Below are 7,506 nucleotides of genomic sequence, written 5' to 3' on the forward strand. Positions count from 1 at the left end.
AGTAATTGACCAGTTAACGATGTTGAAACTGTAAGTCACGACTGGTATGGCTAGAGCATTGATCGCTTCGATCCTGTTTCTCGCGTTCAGCTCTGTCTTCAGTATTGCTCTCACCCTGCGATAACATTCTATTATTATTATTATTATTATTATTATTATTATTATTATTACGGATGAAATGCTTAGCGGTATTTCGTCCGTCGTTCAGTTCTGAGTTCAAATTCTGCCGAGGTCGACTTTGCCTTTCATCCTTTCAGGGTCGATAAAATAAGTACCAGTTGAACACTGGGGTCGATGTAATCGACTCATTCCTACCTACCTAAAGCTGCCCTTGTGGCAAAAATTTTCAATAATTATTATTATTCGACTTTACCTTTCATCCTTTCAGAGTTGATAAAATAAGCACCAGTTATAAGTACCCCCACTAGGATACTAGTCCCCTCCCACCAAATTTCAGGCCTTTTACCTTCAGCAAAAAAATTATTGTTGTTGTTGTTCTTTTTGTTATTGTTGTTGCTGTTGTTATTATTACTATAGTCTCTAATAGATACAAAGTGAGGAATTTTCAGAGGAGGTGTTAGTCAATGCTACCAACCCAAGTATTTCACTGAAACTTTATTTTATCGACTCCGCGTAGAGCTGTAGAAAGGCAAAGTTGACCTCTGCAGGATTTCAATTCCGAGCATAAAGGGCCGTGAATTGAATGTAAATTGGAAAATTGTTACAAACATTCTATAAACTTAAATTTTAAAAATCAAAATCAAAATTATGAAGTCTCTAATAAATTTGTAAAGTTAATATGGGATATTCCAAAATTCAGTTGGTTGTTAAATTTCTTTCTATCTTTTGTAATATATAAACTGCTGTTCAACTTATTTTCCCATGACAGAATTTAAGCATAGGCCAGAACGCTGACGAAGTTTTGTCTCAGCATCTTACAATACTGCTACTTAGTACCTATGAATAAGGCCTATAAACCTCTGAGCTTAAAACTTAAGTGATTTCGTCTGAGACACATTGCAGTGCCATTCACAAGATATGAACTTCAGACCCTTCAACTGGTAAATTCAACATCCGGCTGTTATTCCCTTGTTGAAACTGATTATCCAAAATCTTGTCGCCAAAAGAGCTCGATTAGTTCACGTTGTAGACTTATTAGTGTTGTCTCAAATAATTATTAACGATTCAAAATAAAATGATTGGAGTAACACAGTTGAGTGACGAGTAGTCAGAAACATTTTGCTTAATAAAACATAATTGTTAATTCAGAAATGATTATGCCTTTACCAAGAGTTTTCAACAAGAAAAATTAATGTTTTCCGAAGGCTCGAGATTTGTGTCTCAAAATCTTGTGATAATTGTCGGTGTTATCATCAACGAATCTTTTCTGACATTTTTCACATGACCTTGATCTAGTAGTCGAGAGGAAAAATATCTTTTCACTGAATAAATTAAGCAGCGTATTTCTGTAAGGTGTAGTTATTTTAACTGTCGTGCAGGAAATATGGTTGTCAACATATGTCAGTATAATCGGTAATTCTTGTCCGCTAATTCATTCTGACGCCGTCTTTGTCTCATTGCATGTTTCGTTGACGCCCAAACAGGTCATGTGATATTATATTATAGCATCAAAAAGCTATAATGTCTTAAACAGTTGGCAGAGCACAACACAAAATTTGTGTCACATTTGTCCATCACAGTTATAAGTTTATAATTTGGCAGTTCAATTGAAGATATGGGTGAGGAGCCCGAACAATTTATTAACACAGAACTACATAATTTGCGAAAAATATTTATTATTTTCCTTCTCAATCTATATAATTATTTCAGATTTCTTACAAAGAATAAAAAAATAAAAATTTCTATTTGATATATCTGTGTTTACTACAATAGTGAGATGACAAAATGTATAAAAGATAAAGATTAATCCCTTTATAATAAATAAGCGTATATCACAGCACACTGCCGTCAATATCCGTTTCAGATTTTTGGCACAGCGCCAGCAACTTCGGGGAACGGGTTAAGTCGATTACATCAACCCCAGGGCCTCACTGGTACTTTTATTATGGATCCCGAAAGGATGAAAGGCAAAGACGACATCGGCGGAATTTGATGCACAAAATATGTCACTTAGCATTTTGCCCGGCGTACTAAAGACTCTGCCAACTCGCCGCCATCGTGCTGTCATCACTATTAAAATACAGTAAGGTGATGTGCTGGCGGAATCGTTACGGCGCCGGACAAAATGCTTAACAGCATTTCGATTGTTCTTATGTTCTGAGTTCAAATTCCGCCGATGCAGAATCGATAACATAAGTATCAAATGAGCACTGGGGTCGGTGTAATCGACTAGCCCCCTTCCTCGAAATTGTGAAATATATATATATATATATATATATATATAGATAGATAGATATATAGATAGATAGATAGATAGATAGATAGATAGATAGATAGATAGATAGATAGATAGATAGATAGAAAATAGTCAGATATGTGTACAGATATGTGTGTGTGTGTGTGTGTGTGTGTGTGTGTGTATTTATGTGTATATATATATACTCTTACTCTTTTACTCTTTTACTCAAGACAAAAGATATATATATATATATATATATATATATATGCACACACATGGATAGATAGATATGATACCCATATTATATGTTATTGTAGTGTGAGGGCGAGTCGCTTTGTGGTTGGGGTATTCGGCTCACGGTGATAAGATCCTGAGTTCGATTCCCGGCGGCGCATTGTGTCGTTGAGCAGGACACTTTATGTGTAGTACCTGTATTTCAAAAGTGTCATCCTTGTCGTATTCTGTCTTACACTGAATCTCCCTGGGAACTACGTTATGGGTACGCGTGTCTGTGGAATCCTCTGTCACTTGCACATTAATTTCACTAGCACGTTGTTCAGTTGATTGAATCAATTGGAACACTCGTCGTAACGGACGGAGTGCCAGTTATTATATTATATTTCCCTTATTGCAATGCTCCAAGAAAGAAGTAGTCAGTGCGAAAGTAGAATGCAGAAATTTCTTTAAGCCGATCCATTTTCCTGCTTCCACGGTGCGTGCTCACTTACTAAGACAAGTCAGACTGACCAAAGAGACAAATTGCACCACACCGACGGTAGAAGTAGGGCGAGGGGAAAAAAACCAGCTGTTGTTAGTGACATTATCAACAGTAAAAGCAATGATAATAAAACTGATGTAAACATGTTGATATATATACTGTATTTAGCCGCTTATAAGACGCACCGGTATGTAGGACGCACCCTAAAATTAGCGGTTAGCCAGTGTATGGGTTAGCCAAAATAAGGATTAGAACAGTTAACCAAAATAAGGGTTAGGACATTGTTAATCAAAATAAGGGTTAATGACGTGCTAAGTCGCATGGTGGAAGTGACAGAGGTGGTTTGATATATACAGTTTATATCGTTGTTTGCCCCCCAGAACAGAATAATTGTACAGCGGCTAGCTACTGCACATCCACACCTGTATACCCTGGAAAAGTACTGGGTATTATGCCGGTTTTCCGAGGGCTTCACTGTTTTTTCATTGCATCAGTTTCGTGACACATTTGAAGAATTCCTGAATATCCTCGCACGGCCCGTGCCTTCGGCGCTTGACCCGAGGCTGACTTTGCCTGAGTGCATGTCATTTACTCACTAAACCTTACCTTTTATTACTATTAAGTTCCTTTATGTTGTCTCTTCCCATGTATTTTAAATGGTTTGGTACACATTTTTTGACACCCTCAATGAAGACGGAGAAAATTAGGTAGAGGGAATTTTGTAGAGACTGCTTCAGCGCTAGGCCTCAGACTGAGTTCAGTCCATGCCAGCCATTAAACCTTATATTTAAGGTTATCTGTGCACCTTGTCTTGGAAATACCAGTACATGCAGTGGTCACAGCTAACAGTACCTGTGCCATAGTACTGGGAAGAGTACCAAGGATGCAACAACGAATTGTTTTGAATGTTTTGATTGTGAGTCATACGTTTATTGTCTGATATGGCTTGACCTCAGCTTCATTGTTCATTACTTTATTTTCTGATATTTACCGTTTGCAGTGAACGCCAGGTAACGCTATGACCATAGCCTCATCTGTACGGTTCATTATTATTATTATTATTATTATTATTTTGCACTGACATATACCGAATATCTTTTATCACGGTTTGTTATGTGGAGGCGCAATGGCCCAGTGGTTAGGGCAGTGGACTCGCGGTCATAGGATCGCGGTTTCGATTCCCAGACTGGGCGTTGTGAGTGTTTATTGAGCGAAAACACCTAAAAATCCACAAGGCTCCGGCAGGGGATGGTGGCGAACCCTGCTGTACTCTTTCGCCACAACTTTCTCTCACACTTACTTCCTATTTCTGTTGTGCCTGTAATTCAAAGGGTCAGCCTTGTCACACTGTGTCACGCTGAATATTCTCGAGAACTACGTTAAGAGTACACGTGTCTGTGGAGTGCTCAGCCACTTGCACGTTAATTTCACGAGCAGGCTGTTCTGTTGATCGTATCAACTGGAACCCTCGACGTGGTAAGCGACGGAGTGCCAACAACAACTGTTTGTTATATTTAGATTTTTCTTTTATATTAACATTCTTTACTATTGCCACTTTATTTGTAAAAAGAAAACTTATCAAAACCTACCAGTACATAACCAAACTATTAAGATACAATCAGCTCATTTGTAACTTTTGACCCCATAATTTATAAAAACTTGATTCACTTTAAAATCCTAAAAGGTTATGATTGCTGTCTTTCTCATTCAGTTCCTGGTTGGCATTTCCCTCAAGTTCCTGGAATTCATCAGCTTCCTCGCATTCCCAGGGGCAATCGTTGTTTTCAGAATCAGATATGTCTTTATTGTAATGTTTAAAAAAATCATCTTCAGGGCCATCTAGAGTGTTACTGATACCACATTTTGTAAACCTTTTATAATTGTTTCGGTTTTTACCGCTTCCCACGAATTTTTCACCCAATGGGCTGCCTGGGAAAATGTAGGCCTCTTAACACAGCCTGTTTGTGTCAGTTCATGTTGCGTATCAGTTCATGTTGTTTATTTCACTGAATGATAATATTTGCTCCACTTTGTATTACTGATATTTACTGTAATTCTAATTGAACAGATATGGAATAACAATGTGCCACCTCGAGGAGGTCTGTGTTCAAACTAGTGATGTTGTTGGTTTTGGTTGGCTACTCACTGCAACTGCGCATATACTTTGTTGGTGTCACACTCGGTCGGTACTACCAAAAGAATATCCACGAGATGGTTATAACGGAGAGACAATTGTTCCATTGTTTGTTTAAGTGTTAGATAGTATTGAAGTATTTTGGTCTTCATTGTAGATTTGTTTTATTTATAGGATACTGTTACTCGTTGATATATTAAAATATTACAATAGTTACTGGTTGGTAACCTGTAAATACCTATGATAACGAGTGGTTTGCCTCACCACAGCCAGTAGTTTAACGAATTATCACAGTCACATATGGAACATTCCATGTTTAACCTATTATGGTGTTCTGGTAGTTTCAAAAATTACCATACGGCAAAATGTCTGGTTTCCAGTATAATCGTGAGCAACTGAAGACAAGTTCAAAATCCGCGCCAATAGTGCATGTTAGCTTCTAAGCTGCTCGAGTGGCGGCTCCACTTTCATTGTTTTGGTTTGGTAAGCAAAGATGGCAAGTGCATGTTACGGTAGGCAAACTTTAATTACGCTATTAAGAGCCCATTTTACTCATAAGTATTGCCCTCAGTGTTAATTGTGAATAAAATCACAATGTTTAGGGAAGTAGCAAAGCTAAAATGTATAGTGCTGAGATTAAGAAGAAAATAAACATAAATAGTGGTAAGTGTGTTGAACTGTGTCTCTCCAGACGTATCCAACAAAGCGCCACGGTGAACCATGAACCCCAGTACTGATAATTACAGGGTGTGGGGATATGGAATGAGTATATGCAGTATGTATAAGGTCTGTACACATCATGCACAGCGTAATATACCATTATATTCATTTGGAAATTGTTTGAGTTGTTTGTATTGTTAAACAAGGGAGGTAACAAGGTCTAAACCTGACCTTCACCATACAAGGCGCACAGTGATTTTGAGGGTTAATTTTTGAGAAAAATAAAGCGCGTCTTATATGCCGCAAAATACGGTATATATATATATATATATACGTATGTATGTATATAAATACATGACATACGTGCTTTTCCCCGGGCCATTTTTCGTCTTTCCTCTTTCTAACGAACAGCTTTGCTCGAAATATCGATCCTCTTTTTTTCCATCTTAAACTTTCTCCAGCCGTCAATCTAATACATTCATTATGTACGCCTCTTAACTTTTGTTGCTTTTCCTGTTTTTAGTTTTGATTTGCCGAAATACACACGCACACACACAACTACCAAATCCACTAACAAGGCTTTGATTGGACTGAGGATATAGTACAAAACACTAGCCCAAGGTACCGCGCAGTGGGACTGAACCCGGAACCATGTGGTTGGGAAGCAAGCTTCTTACCTCACAGCCATGCCTTCACCTATGTTTATATATATATATATATATATATATATGTGTGTGTGTGTGTGTGTGTGTGTGTGTGTGTGTGTGTGTGTGTGTGTGTGTGTGTGTGTGTGTGTGTATATATATATATATATATATGTATGTATGTATATATGAACAACTTGATACAATAAAGTTATCTTTTCTTTATTATAATATATTAGCAATAAGGATGCTGGTGAGGAGGAGGGGAGGAAAAAGAAGGTGACGATAACAAGAACAGATGCATACCTGGATCCATACACATACAGAAGTATAGAAAGGGAATGTGAAAAGAGGGATGATTCAGTCCATGTACAAGAACACGTGCCCATACATACAGACAGCTACAGATATATACATACCTACCTTCAACTCAACAGGTCAGCTCTGCTTGAAAGATGCCAAAGCTTATGGATAATAAAGCACTACTTGGAATGTGCCATATGAAATCACGGCAGTTAATTTTGCTTACGACTCCATGACAAAATCTGAGCTATTAATACTAAAGATTAGATCACTGCATTGTCATGAACCAATACGCTAATTACGGTTCATTAATGACGTCTTCTGTTTTGTATTTTGGGTTTTTTTTTATTTTTTGATCTTTGAAGGAATTCGGGGTTGCCTAGCTAAATTTATGCATTGCTGTGGTTTAAAGTCCAAAATAAAGATCTCGCCCGGTTTTTCAAAAACCAGCGGCAACTTTTTGGACATGAAAGTTAAGTTTTCAGAAGGCCACATAGTAACAGAACTATAGAAGCGCAAATACTTCAGAATTGTTGATATACCAATAACTCAATCTTTGCACCAACAGTTTGTTTCCCTATGCTCAAATCCAAATTCCGCTGGGTATATTTTCTGTCATAATTCCGTGGCCAACAAAATGAGTACCACTCAGCTACTGATGTCGATTTAATTAATGTGCCACCTGACA

This window comes from Octopus bimaculoides, chromosome 6, assembly GCF_001194135.2.
Source record: "Octopus bimaculoides isolate UCB-OBI-ISO-001 chromosome 6, ASM119413v2, whole genome shotgun sequence".
NCBI lineage: Eukaryota > Metazoa > Mollusca > Cephalopoda > Octopoda > Octopodidae > Octopus > Octopus bimaculoides.